The 22705-nt window shown below is 41.8% G+C and overlaps 1 protein-coding gene across 1 annotated transcript in view; it reads left to right on the forward strand.

The window, feature by feature from the left end:
- Positions 1–18218: 18218 nt before the first annotated feature.
- The window catches only part of HAO2 (hydroxyacid oxidase 2), a 32148-nt gene continuing 27661 nt past the window's right edge, over positions 18219–22705 (forward strand). Inside the window, exon 1 of the mRNA XM_039499475.1 lies at positions 18219–18269. The gene's annotated coding sequence lies outside the window, so the exon portion shown is untranslated. The remainder of the gene's footprint in view (positions 18270–22705) is intronic.

A 22705-nucleotide genomic window follows, 5' to 3' on the forward strand; every position in this document is an offset into this window, starting at 1 on the left:
CCAAAGATAATAGGATTTGTAAAATCATTCATGGCAACCATGACTCATGAGTATCCTGGAACATCTTCCCCAGGTGAGGGCTTGAAAGTGGGTATCAGACCACATCATGTCTCATTTTTTGTAAATAAAGTAGAGCAGAAGATAAAAACGAGGACATCAGTGGAATGCACTTAAGAGAAATAGATACATGCACCAAAGAAAAATGCTTTGAAATTTAAAATATTTATGACTTTAAAAGGCATGAAAAATGATACTATCCATTAACTAATAGACATTCTGCCTTTGTGATGCAGCCTCCATCCCTAACTAAAAACACATCTCTGCTCTGCCTTTGAAGCCAGATGCAAACATGATTAAATTTGAGGGTTAGGTAGGGGAGTGTGTTTATGTTCCATCACTTATTGTATCTCTTTAGTGCATATAATGCCTCATGAAAATCAGATTGTACATATTACTTGGTCTCACTTACTCTCCTTGAGCAGAGATGCTGAGCCCATGATCTTCTGCTGTGTCACCTTGCTGCCTGCTATAATGTGCAAGCAGAAGAAATTTAAAGTTAAGGACACTTGTCCTCTGCTCTCAGCAACAGCTTCTGTAGTGTGTTCACAATTTACAAATTATATGTTGCCCAGTCCCTCATTTTTATAAGAAAAGGAAAAATATTGGCTCCAGATCTTGTGATGTGTAAATCACTGTAAATGAGAGGAGAGCATATTACTTACAACTTCTGCATGAATAGCCAGAATAGCCTAACTCTACGTGTGTATTTGTGACATGCACCTACCTACAGTTGGAAACTGAAAAGACTGAGGCTGATTCTTCATTGAGACCCTCAAGGTCCTTGGCAAAGTGTCTCACTGCCATTTGGAATGAAGAAAAAGACATCAAATATATAAATTTTTAATCAGGACAATAATACATTCCCTACTTTACATGAACCTGCACAAATCAGCCAGCATAGACAGGATCCATTCTTCCTTTTCCTCTGTGTTCTAGTCAACATCACCTTCATGTAGAGTTGAGCCTAAACTGAATTTAGGATCAAATACACCCACATTCAGGTTTTTCAGCTGCCCAAACCCATCTTCCAGCCAAACACAAAACTCCACAGGGACAGGTTCAAGACACCAGATTAAGAGGTTCCCCCAACCCACTCTACTTTTGCCTTGACTAGGCCCCACCCTCCAGTCACTCCTTTTCCTACAGCTATTCTCCCCCCCGCCTCCCCCATTTCATGGGCCTAGCCTTTTCCATGCCTTCCTCCTCAAGGGACTTTTGGCCTGGACTACAAATTTGGGCAACTGAGACCTCATGATTTCAGGGAGATGACAGATACCCTGGCCCAGACAGCAGGAAGTTCTATCTCCACCAGGCATTCCATGAGTGTCCGTGAGACTACAGACCATATTAAACCTTTGTGAGACTGGGATGGGTTTTTTTCCTTCATATTTCTCAAAGGAACTTGCATTTATTTGGAACTCAAACTTGGTGTTTTGTTTAGTTTTTTTTTCAATGTGGTTGAGCTGTAGGGGCTATTTTAGTCTCATCTAGTCTACCTAGGTTCTTATACAACCTTCATCACTGTAGTATCTGAGTGCCTTATAGTAGTACATGAAGTGACATGACTAGCATCTGTCACATGTAGTTCATTTTCTCATCCACTCCCACGGGGAGAATTGTGTGTGCAGTGGAGTGACTTGATCTGGTAAGGGTATGTTTTTGAGGTTTTTTTAAATGTATACACTGCTCTGTGGTATGTGTGTTTGAGAAGGCACAGTTGAAGAAGTGCACCTTGCACTTGGAGCAGAAGGTGGTGGGGTTTGGGATGGCCCTTAGTTCCTGAGGAACTTCATTCCACAATCTTGGACTAGCTCCCAAGAAAGCTCTGTCTACCGCACAGATAAGCTTTATTCTGATGTTAGACAGTTCCATTATGCTAGAGGAGCAAAGTTATTGACCATGTCTCCATCCTGGAGTTTTAGGCAGTCTTTTAGATATGCCTACTCTATTGAGTATGTTGATAATAAGGACTGAGACTTGGAACTTGATTCGACATTCTATGGGAAGCCATTGTAGGGATCAGTAGACAGGTTTGATGTGCTCAGAGTATCCTATGTCACTGTGCTGAGGAGACATGCTGTACTAATTGGAGCTTTCTAAGGGCTGAGGACTTCATACCCAGGTATATCACATTGCTGTATGCCAGATGGGAGCTAAGTCATCATCTGCCATGATCAGATGTTTTGTCCTAGCCAATCAGAGATAGAAAGCCTCACTTGTGGATGGTGCTATGCCTCAGAGAGGAATCCAGGAGCATTCCTAAACTATGGACTGAACTGACCAGATGAAGGTGGATACCTTCAACTATAAAAGACTATACTATGACTGCAAAATCTTCACAGTGCTTTCTTCTGCCCACCAGCATGACCTCCCATGCTGGCTGAGTTCTGCTTCAACCAGGGGTTCTTTATTCATCAGCTGAGCTCATCCAAGTCCAAGGCCATTTTAGTGTAGTGGTGAAGGATAAACAGATCTGTGTGTCATCTGATCTGCTCTAGTTCAAACAGCAGTTAACTCAGGGAAGTCCTATGGCCTCTGTTATACAGGGGGTCATAGAACCAAAGTTTAAGGCCATAAGGGACCTCTAGATCATCTATTGCAACTTGTATATCACAGGCCACCAACACACTAAACCCAACAACTGGAATTAGAATCATAGATTATTAGGGTTGGAAGGGACCTCAGGAGAACATCTAGTCCAACCCCCTGCTCAAAGCAGGACCAATCCCCAACTCAATCCCCAAATGGCCGCCTCAAGGATTGAACTCACAAGCCTGGGTTTAGTAGGCCAATGCTCAAACCACTGAGCTATCCCTCCCCCCAATTAGACCAACATATTACAGCTCTCAGGAGACTAAACTATTGTGTGCCACAGGCAAAGAACAGAAGGTCAGAGGAGATGTTGACAATCGTCCCTTTTGGCCTTATAACCTATGAATTTGTGTATTGCTAAGACTTGTGTCCATGTCGTCTGACCAGTTCACCTAATGGCCATGTCTAAATGTTGAATAAGACCTTAGAGAGAATTGATCCTCAAGGGACTTCGGTTGTTGGGGCTATTCAGGAGGACCAGTTGACACAGAGACAGACTCTGCAGAGGAAACTGGGCCTTCCCCAGATCCAAGAAACAGTAAGCCTTAGAGAGAGGCAGGCATGTGTGTAGACTGTTTTATTAAGGTCTGTTTCTTCTATAATGCTTTGGTTTGCTTTAGGAAGACTCTTTGCTCACTGTATTAACTACTGGTCTCTTACTCCTGTTGGGGACAGAACTGCAGGTACTGAAGATAAGTCTGGTCTGTTGAGGTAACCATGATTAGCACCTGGGGACTGCAGCCCAAGGCCTGGTCTGAGAATTAGAAAATTATTGGGTTTCTTCACTCCTGACAAAGGTTGAGACTTGAAACCTAACAGGAGCGCACACAAAAAGATCAATAGTGGTCAGAGGTGCAGTGAGCCCAGTAAGCATGACAGAGCTAACAAGACACACCGACTGTCATGCATCAACAGAAATAACAGCATCTTTATACAGGTTTCTAACAGCTGACAATGTTGTAAATAAGGAGAAGAGATCTGCATTACTATGCAGAGTCCTAAGAAACAGCCTTCCTGTTACAAATTGGGGAAAATGTATCTATTTTTACATAGATTGAGGAAACTATAAAATAATTCCTATGGCTATAACTAGGGCTGTCAAGCAACGAAAAAAAATAATTGCAATTAAAAAAATTAATCGCGATTAATTGTGCGTTTAAAATTGTGCAATTAATCGCACTGTTAAAGAATAATAGAATTCCATTTATTTAAATATTTTGGATGTTTTCTACATTTTCAAATATATTGATTTCAATTACCACACAGAGTAAAGTGCTCACTTTATATTATTATTTTTATTACAAATATTTTCACAGTAAAAAACAAAAGAAATAGTTTTTCAGTTCACCTAGTACAAATAATGTAGTGCAATCTCTTTATCATGAAAGTTGAACTTACAAATGTAGAATTAGGCACAAAAAAAGAACTGCACTCAAAAATAAAACAATGTAAAATTTTAGAGCCTGCATGTCCACTCCGTCCTACTTTTTGTTCAGCCAATCGCTCAGACAAATAAGTTTGTTTACATTTGAAGGAAATAATGCTGCTCGCTTCTTGTTTATAATGTCACTTGAAAGTAACAACAGGTGTTTGCATGGCACAGTTGTAGCCGGCATTGTAAGATATTTACAGGCCAGATGCTCTAAAGATTTATATGTCCCTTCATGCTTCAACCACCCTTCCAGAGGACATGCGTCCATGCCTATGGAGGGTTCCGCTCGATAACAATCCAAAGCAGTGCGGTGCAACACATATTCATTTTCATCATCTGAGTCAGCTGCAACCAGCAGAAGGTTGATTTTCTTTTTTGGTGGTTTGGGTTATGTAGTTTCCGCAATGGAATGTTGCTCTTTTAAGACTTCTGAAAGCATGCTCAACACCTCATCCCTCTCAGATTTTGGAAGGCACTTCAGATTCTTAAATCTTGGGTCGAGTGCTGTAGCTATCTTTAGAAATCTCACATTGGTACCTTCTTTGCATTTTTTCAAATCTGAAGTGAAAGTGTCCTTAAACAAACAATGTGTGCTGGTCATCATTCAAGACTGCTATAACATGAAATATATGGCAGAATGTGGGTAAAACAGAGCAGGAGACATACAATTCTCCCCCAAGGAGTGCAGTCACAAATGTAATTAACACATTTTTTTAAATGAGCATCATCAGCATGGAAGCATGTCCTCTGGAATGGTGGCCAAAGCATGAAGGGGCATACAAATGTTTAGCTTATCTGGCACGTAAATTTCTTGCAATGCCAGCTACAAAATTCCATGTAAATGCTGTTCTCACTTTCAGGTGACATTGTAAATAAGAAGTGGGCAGCATTATCTCCTGTAAATGTAAAGAAACTTGTTTGTCTTAACGATTGGCTGAACAAGAAGTAGGACTTAGTGGACTTGTAAGCTCTAAAGCAGTGGCTCTCAAACTTTTTTACTGGGGACCCCTTTCACATAGCAAACTTCTGAGTGCAACCCCCCTAATAAATTAAAAACACTTTAATACATTTAACACTATTATAAATGCTGGAGGCAAAGCAGGGTTTGGGGTGGAGGTTGATAGCTGGCGACCCCCCATGTAATAACCTCACGACCCGCTGAGGGATCCTGACCCCCAGTTTGAGAACCCCTATTCTAAAGTTTTACATTGTTTTGGTTTTTTGAGTGCAGTTATGTAACAAAAACAATCTACATTTGTAAGTTGCACGTTCATGATAAAGATGTATTATGGTACTTGTATGAGGTGAATTGAAAAAAAATCTTTCTTTATCATTTTTACAGTGCAAATATTTGTAATAAAAATAATAATATAAAGTGAGCACTGTACACTTTGTATTCTGTGTTGTAATCAATGGATAATAAAATAAAAGTTATGAGGAACAGCTGAAAAGCTGACATAACCTAGAGATTTAATTCCCTGATGAATTAATTGCACCATATTTAATATTCCCAATATGAAATTGCAGAGAAATTGGTTCTGTTCCTGCTCTCTGGGAATCCACCAGAGGGAACTGTATCCCCTAATTAAGGAAGAGTGATTTGATTTTTCAAGCCTTCTTTTGCCCCAGCACAAAATGATGAGAAATAAACGGTGTGCAGGGTAAATTGAAACCACATTTGAAATGCAAACAGGATTCAAACTTTGACTGCACTGGATGCTAACAGCTAAAGTTCTTTAATCATTTAAATGAAGAGTCAGCCAAGTGGAGAGTCAGCCAGAGAATCAAGTTAAAATAAGAAATAATTTCCTTCTATTCTTTCAGTGTGGACAAATCAATGTGCTGGGACAATGTGTGCTGAAACTGTACACATTTTCCACCTATTTTATAGGATTGATTTTGGATTTCAGGATGCTTAGTTTATCATTGTATTTCTTAGAACTGTTGGGGAAGTGAGGAGGACTAGTGGGGTCAAGACCAAGAGGTGATGATAGAGCCTCATGAGAGCCCAGGATTGGAACTGCAGAGGGGATAACGTGGAGTAATGATTTTAAACTGAACAAAAGAAAATGTAGGCTGAATAGCAAGAAAATGGTCAGATCTATTAGAATGCATTAGTCTTCAAAAATGAAGTTATGGAGTCATTTTAAAGTAGGCTGAAAGAAGCCCTACAGAATAAGTCATAGAGGGGAGGAATAGCTCAGTGGTTTAAGCATTGGCCTGCTAAACCCAGGGTTGTGAATTCAACCTTGAGGGGGCCATTTGGGGATTTAGTTGGGGATTGGTCCTATGTTGAGCAGGGGGGTAGACTAGATAAGGTCCCTTCCAACCCTGATAGTCCATGATCTAAATAGTCTTTCATTGGTCCACAGGAGAACCAGCTGTGAGCTAATACTTCTTTTGCAACTCTATTTTATGAGACTATATCTTTCTTGATATCTAAAGTTGATGAACAAAAGAAGAGAGAACTGCAAAGTTTATTTAGCGAAAGGAAAATTCAGTTCTGCGCCTTCTAATATATGCTATGACTAGTTGATTGGAGGCATACTGCTGTGATCAGGGTTTTATTGTTTCTTCCATTGCCGAAATGCCATGGTGAAAAACAGACTAAGTAGGGCTTTTTTTAACTAGAGGAAGGCTGAAGGTGGACACCTTTGATAGTCCACAGATGAGTTGGATGATGAGCCTTCTACTATCTACTGCCAGTGGCTTAAAAGTAGTTAATGCTCTTAGTCCAAACCAGTCTCACAGAATTTAGGACAAGAAAGAGACATTTTCCTCTAGTAATTAATATCTGTGTTTCAGAAACTACTCTCCATGGTCCCTGATTTTGCTGGGACAGCCTGGTAACTTTCTTAGTTTGTCAGAAGAAAAGGTAGAATCAAATTAAGATGTGAAAAACTGCTGCCAACCATTTCCACCTGCTGATGACACTGTAATAACCCTGTGCTTGGATGTGGAGTGCCAGAGCTCTGCCAAACGAAGGCCACATTGGAAGTCTGCGAGGCAAGTCGGACAATCTGTGTATCTGTTCATGGAATAGTTTTTAATGTGGTGGTGCAGCTCATGGGCACCACTTGTTATAACGTTCACTGTGCTATGCAGGTCAGAGTGGCTTTTTCCGTTCACTGCTGGGGGCATAATGTATGACCTCAGCACACTCAGATGCTCTCTGAGCATCCCTCCTCTGTCTCACATCCCCAAAATCCCACCAGGCATGTACACCGTCCCTCTCACCCAAGTTCAAGACATTGTATTTTACTAGTCTGGCTTTTACTTTCACAGTTATTAGGCTAACTGTAGTTTTAGATGAGCAATGCTGCATCTATCCATGGAGAGAAGGATAATCTCTGTCCTCTCTAGTTCAGTGGTTCCTAATGTGCAGTTAAATCATTGTGCTTCCTCCTCTGTACTGCTTGAGCATCTTTTGTGGGGCATTGAGAGCACAGAAGAGACAGTATCCCTGCACCACAATGACCACTGGCTGCATGGAGCAGCAACTGCAGGGAAAGTTCTGTTAAGTTCCTGCAGCTCCTGCAGCCCTAGGGTGGATCATACTCAGTGCAGACAGAATCTTCAGAGAAATTATCTGCCAGACCGATAACGAAGTCTGCTGAGCATATGCAAACAGGGCTTTTCAGAGGCCTATGACTTGGTCAAATCTGGGTGGATTTTCACAAAGCCTGCAAAAGGCACCTCCATGACCCCAGGAATAATCCCCTTCTTCAAGCATAGAGCTGCAGGAGCTTATCAGTGGAACAGTTGTAAGAATTTAGCATGGGGAGCTTTATTCCTGGAAATCATTGAACCACTTTTGCTGCAACTTTCCAAAATATTCAGCCCAACACAGAGAGCGAACATAGAAAAACTCATCCTGAATAATTAAAATCTGACAAAGTGATAGTCAATTGAAACTGGACCTTATAATCAGAAGTGTTAGGCAGCATTACATCTAAGACTTGCTTCCATCTGAACCTATAATAAAAGGGTAGAAATTTGAGAGGACTTTCCTCCATGAACAACATATAAGGGAAAAGTGTTTTTCTGCAAAACCTGGGGCATATGCCCAAGAAACAAATCTGATAAGAAGAATCAGTGCTGACTTAATAGTTTTGCCATCTGGTTTACATCACTCAGAATTATATCAAACCAGGCTCCCCACCAAATTCTTCCAAAGTCCCAATCCCAATCTGCAACTACTGGATGCTAAAGTGAGATGACAGCATGAGCCATAGTTATTTGCTCTCTATAAAATCAAACAGTATAACCAACCTGGGCTAATAAACATTGTGATTGCTGTAGACACTTGCACACATTTACACAGGAAGTTTTTGCTTGGACTCACAAAATTTTATGCTTCTCTCACCAACAGAAGTTGGTCCAATATTACCTCACCCACCTTGTCTCTCTAAACTTCAGACTGTGCACTCGTATAAAAATAATCAAGTGCAAATAACCAGCTGGCAAAAATCATGCAAAAAGGCAGACTTGAATGTCAACAGTGCTTTGGCCTGAATGCTGAATTGTAAGAGTACATGTTTCTTATTTTATTTTCCTTACTATCCTAGAAACAGGGCAAACACTACTTAAAAGAGAGAATGCCATTATTATTTTAGCTTGAGTCAGTCACAAGTGAGCAGGAAAATGTTGGGAAGCAAGTGTTAAATTTTCAATCTCCTAAAACCACGGGTGTCTTTATTTTCTACTTGAAAAACCCAAATATAGTAGCATTGGCCCTTTTTAATCTGTATGTAATGGTGACTGCTGAACACTTGAAAACCCTGAAGTTTGGTGAGTTTGCTAGACAATGTACATCCTAAAGGTAGGTGTGTTTACTGAGCATGTGCAACTTGAGAACAATGGCAAAGGACCCTGATGATGATTTCAGCTGAAATGTATATTGGTCCAGTCTGGATTTATCACAGTGTCACACTGTGTACTAATGATTGCTAAGAATAAAATGCTTGGAATGAAGATTTCTAAGCATATTAGCAGACACCAGTAAAGGCACCAGGCTGTTTTATGCCCTTTGTGTCTGGCAGAACCCCAAGCAAAGGCTTTTTTTATGACAGCATTAATTGATATTTGTAAAGCAAAGCTGACATCTAGTGGGGAGAAAACGAACACCGGAGCTTCCCTACCTCTACCATGGATGCCTGAGTGCATGACAGAAGGAGATAGTGCTTTTCCTCTTATAAAATGATATGTAACCAGTAGGCCACTTTACGCCAATACCATCTAACTGGAAAAGAAAGACGACTAAAGAGCACAGAAGTGACCATTACTGAAGAGTGCTTTTTTTGAGCCCTTGCAAATGTAGTGATGAGTGAACGCCAGTGGGTACATTGCAGCATTCTCAGTGTATCGCAGGCTTGAAGGCAGGAATTAAAGGTTCTTCATATGCTAATCTTAAATCTCCTGCACCTAGCAGAGCTATGGCCAATACTCAGACATGGATAGAATAAAAATGGAAATCTTTACTAGGCCTGGCAGAAAGAAAACGGTGCAAATGTCCCAGGCTTGCAATATTGCAGTTAGGAACACAGACCCTGCCAGATTGGATCAGAGCAGTGCCTCAGTTATTGGGTGCCCAATTTGAGACACCTCAGGACTCATTTTCAGAAAATGCCGAGCATCAAAAACGCCAATGGAAGTCAATAGCAGCTGAAAATTAGGCCTAAAATGTCTCAAGCTGGCATATTTGTCAACATCTTCAGGCAGAATAATGGTAGATTTTTAATTTGCAAATTAAATTGAGCCTTATGTAGACTGGAACTTTGCACTGATTACTGTGATCAGTGTAGTTGGACCAAGGCAACCTTTGTATCAATTTAGATGGAATATACAAGCCAAAGATGTTAACATAACCTAGTCCAACAGTATACAGTTTTTAACAAGGTTCAGGGTTTGGTATACAGAGACCTCATTCTGAAACATGAAACATCCTTTTAACCTTTTTTTAAAAGATAATGAGGAAAAAAATCACTTAAAAATTTGAAATGTAAAGTATTAAGCCAGGTCCTCATTTTAATAGTGTTTCTTGTTCTTTTTCACTTTAGCTGGGGAGAGTTTTTAATGGACAAACCCCCTTGTTTGACAGTCTGTTAGATGGCATTTAACTTGGTAATACTTTCCTTTTGGGGATGATAGAAGAAATTAGATGGGTTGGGATGGAGCTGTTTCATCCCAGGTGGTATTTGGGATTCAGCTGGAGCCGGTAGAGGTGGCGATGTCACCTGGATCCATCTCTCTGGCTCGGTCTGGTCAGGGCATCTCTCAGGATCAAGATGAAGGCCGGATCCTAGAAAATGTGTGGGTGTGGGTGGGGAGCCATCATGGTGAAACTCACTCCAGTAGCCAAATTTTGTGCCCAAAGTCTCTTTGTTTAAGGACCCACAAAGGAAGTGGTGGGCAGAATAGTTCTTACACTTATTATTTTATCCATCAATTAGGCCTAATTTCTGACACACCAGTTTTGGTTCATTGATTTTTTCAGTCTCATACTTTTCTTGTTTACCAAGCATGATCTCAGCATAGCCTGTGAGTTATATCAGTAAGCCTTTTTTTGTTTGCACTAATTCAGTCTTTCTGTCTCCCTTTCAGACCATTTCCCATCAACATTTGTTATTATAGATCATTGTGACATCCTAAAAACTTGCACTTACTTTTTTACAGTTGAACTCACAATTAAGGTAAATTTGTAGGCCCAATTATCACAATAGACCCTACTGTAGACAGGCACCAGTGGAGTTTACGGTAGGGTTTCAAGCAAGGGTAAACTCCACCAGAGCAAAGCATGGTTATCTTATCTACGCTAAGGGGTTCACTGTCACCTACAACAGCAATTGGCCACCAATGACTGTAATCAGCACAAAATCAACAGTTGAGAAATGGCTGCTGATAGTGCAGTTCCTCAGCTCAGCAGGAGAGGAGCTGATGTGCGCTCCCCCACACGTTAAAACCCAAACCAAGGCAGTGCAGCTAGAATCCCCCACATCACCATCAAATACTCAAATTCCTAATTCTACTCCTAGTCAATTAATTTCCCATCCAACACACATGCCCACACAGATGCCCCTTAATAAATTGTCGGCTACCCCCCACCCACCCACAACCCCTCAGGGAATGAATTACTCCCTTTGTCCACAAACCCCAACACCAGCTATGGCCCCCACATGCACATCTTCATATTCTGCTACTGCTGTGCCCATTTCTGTTGTTCCCCTTAGCCCTTGGTTTCTGCATCTGCCCCCACTGCTCTGCTGGGGCTGCTCTGCTCCATCATCTACCCTCAAAGAGCACTCAAGGAAGCTAAGACCATTGCAGAGAAGAAAAATGAATTCTTTAGATTGGTCTTCACTGCAGAGGAGGTGGTGGAGATACCCAAATCAGAGCTCTGCTTTTTGGCTGACAAAGCTGAAGCACTGTCCCACACTGATGTGTCAGTAGAAGATGTTTTAGAACAAATTGACAAATTAATCAGTAATCAGTGACTAGACCTAGCTGGTATTCACCCAAGAGTCCTGAAGGAACTCAAATATGAAGCTGAAGTACTTCTAACTGTGGTATGTAACCTATCACTGAAATAATAGTCTGTCCCAGATGACTGGAAGTTACCTAGTGTAACACCAATTTTCAAAAAGGGATCCTGAGTTAATCCTGGAAATTACAGGCTGGTAAACCTAACTTGAGAACTGGGCAAATTGATGGAAACTATCGTAAAGAACACAATTATCGGACACATACATAAACATGATTTGTTGGGGACGGACCAACATGGCTTTTGTAAAGGTAAGTCATGCCTTACCAATCTATTAGAATTCTTCAAGAGTGTTAACAAACACGTGGATAAGGATGATCTAGTCAATATAGTGTACAATAGAAGGTCCTCCCGTGGCTCAGTAACTGGTTAAAAGATAGAAAACAAAGGGTAGTAACAGGGCCACCCAGATGATTCAGGGGGCCTGGGGCAAAGCAATTTCAGGGGCCCCTTCCATAAAAAAAAGTTGCAATACTACAGAATACTATATTCTTGTGGGGGCCCCTGCGGGGCCCGAGGCAAATTGCCCCACTTGCCCCACCCTCCCCCCTCCGGGAGGCCCTGGGTAGTAATAAACTGTCAGTTTTCACAGTAGAGAGAGGTAAACAGCAGTATCCCCCAAGGATCTGTACTGGGACCTATGCTGGTCAACATATTCATTAATGATCTGGAAAAGAGAGTGAACACTGACATGGCAAAGTTTGCAGATGATACATAAGTGTTCGAGACAGTTAAGTTCAAAGCTGACTGCGAAAAGTTACAGGGGATCTCATAAAACTGAATGACTGAGCAACAAAATGGCAGATGAAATTCAACTTTGTTAAATGCAAAATAATGCACATTGGAAAAAATAATCCCAACTATACATATAAAATGATGGGGTCTAAACTAGCTGTTACCACTCAGGAAAATTCTCTGAAAACTTCAACTCAGTGCTCAGCAGTGGTCAAAAAGGCTAACAGAATGTTAGGAATTATTAGGAAATGGATAAAAAATAAGACAGAAAATATCATAATGCCACTATATAAAGCCATGGTGCACCAACATTTTAGTCCAATTTTGGTTGTCGCATCTCAAAAAGGATATAGTGGAATTGGAAAAGGTTCAGAGAAGGGTAATAAAGATGATCAAGGCTATGGAATGGTTTTCATATAAGAAGAGATTAAAAAGATGAGGGCTGTTCAGTTTAGAAAAAGAGACAATTAAGGGGGGATATGATAGAGGTTTATAAAATCATGAATGGTGTAGAGAAAGTAAATAGAGAAGTATTATTTCCCTTTCCCACAATACAAAAACCAAGGATCACCAAATGAAATTAATAGGCATCAGGTTTAATAAAAAAACAAGAAGTACTTTTCCATACAACACACAATTAACCTGTGGAACTCATTGCCAGGGGTTATTGTAAAGGCCAAAAATATAACTGGGTTCAAAAAAGAACTAGATACATTCATGGAGGATAGGTCCATCAATGGCTATTAGCCACAATGATCAGGGATGCAACCCCATGCTCCAGGCATCCCTGAGCCTCTGATTGCGAGAAGCCAGGAGGGGAACACAAGGTAGATCACACCAACCACACTGTTCTGTACATTCCTCCTGTAGCCCTAGTAGTGGCCACTGTCAGAGACAGGATACTGAGCTAAATGGACAATTGGTCTGACCCAGTAGGGCCATTGTTAGGAGAATCTCACCTTTCATTTAAAAAAATAAGTCTCCAGGTCTTACGCTTGCAGAGAAAAGCTTGAAAATGTGAACCCGAAAGGCTCCCAAACTAGAAGACGGATACAAACAAGCCAACATTTGTTATTTTTTAAAATCTCATCATTTTAAAGCCCAAATCATGAATTTTCAGAGCCTGACTCATGCTTTTTGAACTCTTGGGCTTGGCAGAACTAGAGCCTCATAGACTCATAGACTTTAAGGTCAGAAGGGACCATTATGATCATCTAGTCTGACCACCTGCACAACGCAGGCCACAGAATCCCACCCATCCACTTCTATAACAAACCCCTAGCCTATGTCTGAGTTATCAAAGTCCCCAAATTGCAGTTTGAAGACCTCAAGCTGCAGAGAATCCTCCAGAAAATGACCCATGCCCCATGCTGCAGAGGAAGGCAAAAAACCTCCAGGGCCTCTGCCAATCTGCCCTGGAGGAAAATTCCTTCCCGACCCCAAATATGGCGATCAGTTAAACCCTGAGCATGTGGGCAAGACTCACCAGCCAGCACCCAGGAAAGAATTCTCTGTAGTAACTCAGATCCCAACCCATCTAACATCCCATCACAGACCACTGGGCATACTTACCTGCTGATAATCAAAGATCAATTGCCAAATTAATTGCCAAAATTAGGCTATCCCATCATACCATCCCCTCCATAAATTTATCAAGCTTAGTCTTCAAGCCAGATATGTCTTTTGCCCCCACTACTCCCCTTGGAAGGCTGTTCCAGAACTTCACTCCTCTAACAGTTAGAAACCTTCGTCTAATTTCAAGTCTAAACTTCCTAGTGTCCAGTTTATATCCATTTGTTCTTGTGTCCACATTGGTACTAAGCTTAAATAATTCCTCTCCCTCCCTAATATTAATCCCTCTGATATATTTATAAAGAGCAATCATATCCCCCCTCAACCTTCTTTTGGTTAGGCTAAACAAGCCAAGCTCTTTCAGTCTCCTTTCATAAGACAGGTTTTCCATTCCTCAGATCATCCTAGTAGCCCATCTCTGAAGCTGTTCCAGTTTGAATTCATCCTTCTTAAACATGGGAGACCAGAACTGCACACTGTATTCCAGATGAGGTCTCACCAGTGCTTTATATAATGGTACTAACACCTCCTTATCTTTGCTGGAAATACCTCGCCTGATGCATCCTAAAACCGCATTAGCTTTTTTTACGGCCATATCACATTGGCAGCTCATAGTCATCCTGTGATCAACCAATACTCCGAGGTCCTTCTCCTCCTCTGTTACTTCCAACTGATGCGTCCCCAATTTATAACTAAAATTCTTGTTATTAATCCCTAAATGCATGACCTTGCACTTTTCACTATTAAATTTCATTCTATTACTATTACTCCAGTTTACAAGGACATCCAGATCTTCCTGTATGATATCCCGGTCCTTCTCTGTGTTAGCAATACCTCCCAGCTTTGTGTCATCCGCAAACTTTATTAGCACATTCCCGCTTTTTGTGCCAAGATCAGTAATAAAAAGGTTAAATAAAATTGGCCCCAAAACTGATCCCTGAGGAACTCCACTAGTAACCTCCTTCCAGCCTGACAGTTCACCTTTCAGTATGACCCATTGTAGTCTCCCCTTTAACCAGTTCCTTATCCACCTTTCAATTTTCATATTTATCCCCATCTTTTCCAATTTAACTAATAATTCCCCATGTGGAACCGTGTCAAATGCCTTACTGAAATCGAGGTAAATTAGATCCACTGCATTTCCTTTGTCTAAAAAATCTGTTACTTTCTCAAAGAAGGAGATCAGGTTGGTTTGGCATGATCTACCTTTTGTGAAACCATGTTGTATTTTGTCCCAGTCACCATTGACCTCAATGTCCTTAACTACCCTCTCCTTCAAAAATTTTTCCAAGACCTTACATACTACAGATGTCAAACTAACAGGCCTATAGTTACTTGGATCACTTTTTTTTCCTTTCTTAAAAATAGGAACTATGTTAGCAATTCTCCAGTCGTACAGTACAACCCCTGAGTTTACCGATTCATTAAAAATTCTTGCTAATGGGCTTGCAATTTCATGTGTCAGTTCCTTTAATATTCTTGGATGAAGATTATCTGGGCCCTCTGATTTAGTCCCATTAAGCTGTTCGAGTTTGGCTTCTACCTCGGATGTGGTAATATCTACCTTCATATCCTCATTCCCAATTGTCATCCTTCCATTAACCTTAAACTCCTCATTAGCCTTATTAAAGACTGAGGCAAAGTATTTATTTAGATATTGGGCCATGCCTAGATTATCTTTAACCTCCACTCCATCCTCAGTGTTTAGCGGTCCCACTTCTTCTTTCTTTGTTTTCTTCTTATTTATATGGCTATAGAACCTTTTACTATTGGTTTTAATTCCCTTTGCAAGGTCCAACTCTACATGGCTTTTAGCCTTTCTCACTTCATCCCTACATGTTCTGACCTCAATAAGGTAGCTTTCCTTGCTAATCCCGCCCATCTTCCACTCCCTGTAGGCTTTCTGCTTTTTCTTAATCACCTCTCTGAGATGCTTGTTCATCCAGCTTGGTCTACAACTCCTGCCTATGATTTTTTTCCCCTTTCTTGGGATGCAGGCTTCTGATAGTTTCTGCAACTTTGACTTGAAGTAATTCCAGGCCTCCTCTGCCTTTAGATCCACAAGTTCTTCAGTCCAATCCACTTGGCTAACTAATTTCCTTAATTCTTTAAAGTTAGCCCTTTTGAAATCAAAAACCCTAGTCCCAGATGTATTTTTGTTTATCCTTCCATCTAGTTTGAACTGAATTAACTCATGATCACTCGAACCAAGGTTGTCCCCTACAACCATTTCTTCTATGAGGTCCTCACTACTCACCAAAACCAAATCTAAAATGGCATCCCCCCTTGTTGGCTCTTCAACTACTTGATGAAGAAATCCATTAGCTATCACATCCAGAAAAATCTGAGCCCTACTACTAGCACTTATCCTCCAGTCTATATCTGGGAAGTTAAAGTCTCCCATGATCACACAATTCCCATTAGTGTTTACTTCATTAAAAACATTAAAGAGGTCTCTATCCATCTCCAAATCAGATCCCGGCGGTCTGTAGCACACCCCAAGCCTGCAGGATTCGCTCACCTCTCCCTAGGCATGAGGGGACATTTTTTGCGCTTTGCCGCTTCCGCCGCCTCTGCAGGTTTTTTTCTTTTTGGTTTGCTGCTCCTGCCGCCCTGTAGGGGGCGGTAGCGCGGAGGAGGAGAGCTGCTGGGAGCGGTGCCAGGTCTGCAGCAAGCCTGGCACGCAGACCGCGTCCTTCCCTGTCTGCCCACGGAGCGGCACAGAGCCCTCCCAGCAGGCGGCGCGGCGGGAGGGGACGCATGGCGAGCGCTCTGCTTAAGGAAGCCCTGGCCACCCTCTTTCTCTCACCACTCCCCACGCTAGCTGGGGTGTGCACTCCACTGCCCGGGGTCTGCAGGGCTGGGAGTCCCCCTGCACCCGCGCTTCTGCCACCCCGCAGGTATTTTTTTTTCTTTTTGGTTTTTTGTTTTTTTCTTTCCTTTGCCGCTCCGGCCGGCAGGTTTGTTTCTCACCCCCCCCCTTCACTGCTCCGGCCAGCAGGTTTGTTTCAGGCCCCCCCCCCCCTTCACTGCTCCAGCCGGCAGATTTGTTTCATGCCCTTCCCCCATCGCTCCGACCGGCAGCTTTCCCGCCCCCACCCTTTGCTGTTTCGGCTGACTGGCAGGTTTGTTCCCCGCCACCCCTTCGCCGCTCCGGCCCCCACGCAGTTTTTTTGTTTTTTGGTTTTTTTTGCTTGGGGCGGCAAAAAAGCCAGAGCCAGCCCTGGCTTTGGATTACCAGAAACAGGCTGCTGTTGTGCCAGAGTTATGTAGTGTTTAAATCAGGGGTTCTCAAACTGGGAGTGGGGACCCCTCGGGGGTTGCGAGGTTATTACATGGGGGGTCACGAGCTGTCAACTTCCACCCCAAACTGCGCTTTGCCTCCAGCATTTATAATGGTGTTAAATATATAAAAAAGTGTTTTTAATTTATAAGGGGGATCGCACTGAGAGGCTTGCTATTTGAAAGGGGTCATCAGTACAAAAGTTTGAGAGCCACTTGTTTAAATAAATATAATGTAAGTATTAAATACAGACTCCCAGTACCTCAATAAGAACACACACTTCAAGTTTTCTTTGAACAGCCAGAACAATTTATCAATGAACTTCACTGGTCATGCCCCCACCTTCCAACAGTGGATAAAGACCAGGGGCTCACAGGTGGGCACTTAGCCCCCAAATTTCAAAAACGGCTACTGCTTTTGTGTGTGTTAGTTTTTAAGGATTCCATCAAAGGGCTGCCATCTCTACCTGGTTTCCCTGTAACCTGCAGCTTTTCAGGCCCTCATACTCAGGTCTGTGGGGAAAAACCCCTCTGATAGGCTGTCCTTCCCCATTGCCTCCTGGAAAAATGCTGCTCCACCTGCTGCAGAGCTTCTTCATCTACCCTCAGCACATGGAGCAAGCAGAGCTCCCTTCTACCCTCTCCCTTGCTTAAGGGGTCAGGAGTGCTCCCCAAGCTCTCAGCCCTCCTGCATCCCAGCTGGCTTTGCAGCTTTGCCTCTCTGGCTGCTAGTGCTGCCCCCTCCCCAGCCATTCTGCTGCAGTGGCTCTGTACCTTGCATTGATAACTGCACTGCCTTCTGTCACTGCCACCCAGCAGTTCCCAGGGCTGTTTGCCAAGCAATCAGTTTGTAATGAATATGATCTGTGTCTTTGGCAGGAACTTTCAGAACAAATTTAGACAAACACAAAAGTACAAAGTTTGCTGGTGGGTTAAGCTTTAATCTCTTGTAGTTGTTTATTCACTCCAGAAAATAAATAGTGGCCATTCTGTAGGTCTGTAATCCACTTTGAAGCCTGGAGTCTCCCTTGGTTCTGCTTGCTTTTAAAACCCAAAGTAAGTTGGTTTTTGCAAATGATTGAGAGATGAGGGAGGGCTGCGTCTGGGTGACTATGGTTCCTGCTTCTCCTGCTGTGAAATAATTTGATTTCATATTTGTCCTTGGTGACTTTGGCTTTCTTTGCACTAGGAAACTTAAGACCTATAATTCTCCTCTGGTGTGACTCCCCTTTTGTCTGCTGTCATGCAGATGTGTACTTCATGCACATGTCACTGTGTCACCTTCTCAGAGAAGATGACACAGTGGCAAAAACACCCAAGTCCTGTCTATGCTACCACCTCCAATATTGCAATTATTACTGGAGTTGCTCTATCTTTTAGTGGAGAGTTAAACATGTCTGTCAGTGAGACAGACCATATCTACTCTTGGACGTTTGGTTGAGTGATTTTGTGTACATAGCCAATGTGTTTCTCTATGTCTGGAGCACAGGTTGGCATCATTTGGCCGCCTTTCCAACCTGGTAGCTCAAATTGTGGCTATCTGAAGTTCTGGTCCCAATAAGGGTTGCAACTCCTAATTAACTGATATAGAAGGATAGCAGAGAGGGCTGGATCACTCTCCTGGGTAATTTCAGAAAAAATTAAATTGTAAACAGCACATTTATTCCTGGTCTGAGGCACCTCCATTTTCATTTGCACTGTAAAAAGTCTATTTTAACTAGGTCTGCAAGACTATTAGTAACAAATAATTTATTAAACAAATTATGCTTCTTTTTCTGTTTTGTGAATTATGAGGAAACACCTCACACTTACTTCACATTTTGTCATTATTTTCCAAATCATGTCTGTGAATACTTTTTGGTCTGTAGCTCATTCACAATAGTTCATAGATGAATATAGTGCAAGGTCAGAAGGGACCATGTGATTATCTAGTCTGACCTCCTGTATAACACAAGCCATAGACCTTCCCCAAAATAATTGCTAGAGCAGTTTTATTTTTTTAGACAAACAACCAATTTTGATGATAAAGTTGCTATTGATGGAGAGTCCACCATGACCCTTGATAAATTGCTCCACTAGTTAAATTTACACCTTATTTTCTGTCTGAATTTGCTAGCTTCAACTTCCAGCCACTGGATTGCGTTATATCTTTCTCTGTTAGGTTGAAGAGCTCATTATCAAATATTTGTTCCCCATGCAGGTACTTACATCTTCAAACTTTAGCAGTCGTTATTTTTTGTTTTCTTCCAGGTCATTGATAAAAATATAAAATAGCATAGCAAGAATATAGCATTGCATAGCAAACAGAATAGCAAGAACTGATCCCTGTGGGACCCTACTAGAAACACACCCACTCAGTAATGATTACCTGTTTACAGTTACATTGAGACTTATCCATTAGCCAGTTTTTAATTCATTTAATATGTGCTACGTTAGTTTTAAATCATACAAGTTTTAATCAAAATGCCATGCAATACCATGTCAACACTTTACCGAAATCTATTACATCAACCCTATTATCTTTATCAATGAAACTTATATAATCTTATCAAAAATAGAGATATCGAGTTAGTTTCAAAGGATCTGTTTTCCATATAAACCCATTTTGACTGTCAAGTATTTGATATTCAACATTCCTGCTGCTTTGACTGCACACAGATGTCATGCAGTGTTATTTCTGTTCCCTGACTGGATGAAGTAATACTAAGAATCATATTTCCTGTGTGAACAGTTACAACTACAATTTCAAAATTTTCTTTGTGCCAATATTCTCCTATAGTTGCTCCAAATGTTATACATTTGCCTTTGCACATACTCATTTGCTACAATATTCACAGAAAGCAAACATCAAAGGGTCATGAATTCATTACAAAGGTCAACTGAATATTCCTGGAAAATATTTGGTGGTTTTCACCGAGCTCTAATTCTAACTATGAATCAGAACATAGTTTTGCACTGCATTTATTCTGGAATGGGTTTAGATGCAGGTTTCTGTATTTACGTCTTTCAGAATTTTCTAGACCAAATTACAAAATGTTCTAAGTGAGGGTTGCATATTGGTGAAAGTGTGTAGGACTGGTATCATTTATAGAAGGGTGGAGAGGGACACAGGAAAATGAACAAACAGAAGGATGTAAGAGAAAGGGCTGCTTTAATTTGCACCTTCTTACAGGCTCTTGTTGGGTGCTTTTCCTACTACAGCCTCACTCTTCCACCTCCAATGTTATGTTCACTTTCACCACCTACTGGTAGCAACATGTAACACAGCCATCCATTGATGTTGCCAGCAAGTTAAAGAAGTCTGGGCTGGATGAATGGATTATAAGGTGGATAGAAAGCTGGCTAGATCATCAGGCTCAATGGGTAGTGATCAATGGCTCCATGTCTAGTTGGCAGCCAGTATCAAGCGGAGTGCCCCAAGGGTTGGTCCTGGGGATGGTTTTGTTCAATATCTTCATTAATGATCTGGAGGATGGCGTGGACTGCACCCTCAGCAAATTTGCAGATAACACTAAACTGGGAGAAGTGACAGATACACTGGAGGGTAGGGATAGGATACAGAGGGACCTAGACAAATTAGAGGATTGGGCCAAAAGAAATCTGATGAGGTTCAACAAGGACAAGTGCAGAGTCTTGCACTTAGGACGGAAGAATCCCATGCACTGCTACAGACTAGGGACCGAATGGCTAGGCAGCAGTTCTGCAGAAAAGGACCTTGAGGTTACAATGGATGAGAAGCTGGATACGAGTCAACAGTGTGCCCTTGTTGCCAAGAAGGCTAACAGCATTTTGGGCTGTATAAGTAGGGGCATTGCCAACAGATCAAGGGACGTGATCATTCCCCTCTATTCGACATTAGTGAGGCCTCATCTGGAGTACTGTGTCTAGTTTTGGGCCCCACACTACAAGAAGGATGTGGAAAAATTGGGAAGAGTCCAGTGGAGGGCAACAAAAATGATTAAGGGGCTGGAGCAAATGACTTATGAGGAGAGGCTGAGGGAACTGGGATTGTTTAGTCTGCAGAAGAGAAGAATGAGGGGGGATTTTGATAGCTGCTTTCAAAGACCTGAAAGGGGGTTCCAAAGAGGATGGATCTAAACTGTTCTCAGTGGTAGCAGATGACAGAACAAGGAGTAACGGTCTTAAGTTGCAATGGGGGAAGTTTAAGTTGGCTATTAGGAAAAACGTTTTCACTAGGAGGGTGGTGAAGCACTGGAATGGGTTACCGAGGGAGGTGGTAGAATCTTCTTCCTTAGAGGTTTTTAAGGCCTGACTTGACAAAGCCCTGGCTGGGATGATTTACTTGGGGATTGGTCCTGCTTTGAGCAGGGGGCTGGACTAGATGACCTCCTGAGGTCCCTTCCAACCCTGATATTCTATTATGCTCTCTCTGAATTTGGCCTACATTCTCTGTTATTGATTGTTTTTTTCTGACAGCTTAACCTTGGAGAAGACAGAGACAGACAGAGAGATCATAAAATATAGGCTTCATTCTGCTTTCTGGCCATATCAGTAATGCTTTTTTGTAACATTGGGGCAGAAGACAATTTGCAGGGTTTGCTTGAGGCCAAGTTAAGTAATCATTAACCTGGATAATCACAACCTGGTAAAGCAGTAGCTAAGGTTAGATTATGTTCTGGTTTTAGCTATCTAAAAAGATCAAGGGACAAATTCTGCCCTCATTTGTGATCCTTTAATTCCCAAGTGGCATCCATGGGATTGTACAGGTATGAAGAAGACAGAATTAGGCCCAATGTACTTAACACTGTGGCTGACATCAAAGAAAGTGATTTGAGTGGCTTGTGAAGTATTATAGACATATGATTACATTAAAAAAAACCCTATGTTGAAAGAACATTAAGGTTGCAATGTCAAGCACTCAAAAGTTAGGAAATGCCAGAATTAAGGTGGTCTGTGCCATCTTAATTCAGCCCCCTGTGTGTATGCGTTATGATACAGTCTTTACTTCTATGATCACATACTATTTTTTCCACTGCCTCATTGAGTGAACACATTGGACAGTGCTCACTTAATGAGCAGCTATTAATTAAATTAATTTTATCTTCATCATTCAATGTGTGGGCCTATGCATTCTTTAATGAACACCAGTCACACATTGCTCTTAATACAGAATTATTATTTCCACAGGGACTTTTCCATGGTGCTCATCACTATAATATCAGTGCTTCACAGACATTAACAAATTGATCTTCAGAACATCTCTAATATTGTTATTCCCATTTTACAGATGGGGAACTGAGGCACAGAGATATTAGTGTCAAAAGTATCCACCTATTTTGGGCGCTGTAAGAGTCCGGTGTGGGGGCTCAGCCCTCTCAGGAGCGGCTGGGAGCCAGGCCGCCTCACTACACGAGGCTAGCAAGCAGTCCGGTCCCCAGAGTCCAAGCCCTAGGTCAGGGCGGTGCAACAAACAGTAGTTAACTGGCTCAGGCCCTCAGGCAGGGGCTGAGCAAACCCAATAGTATTTAAGG

This window comes from Mauremys reevesii, linkage group 1 (assembly GCF_016161935.1).
Source record: "Mauremys reevesii isolate NIE-2019 linkage group 1, ASM1616193v1, whole genome shotgun sequence".
NCBI classification, from domain to species: Eukaryota; Metazoa; Chordata; order Testudines; family Geoemydidae; genus Mauremys; species Mauremys reevesii.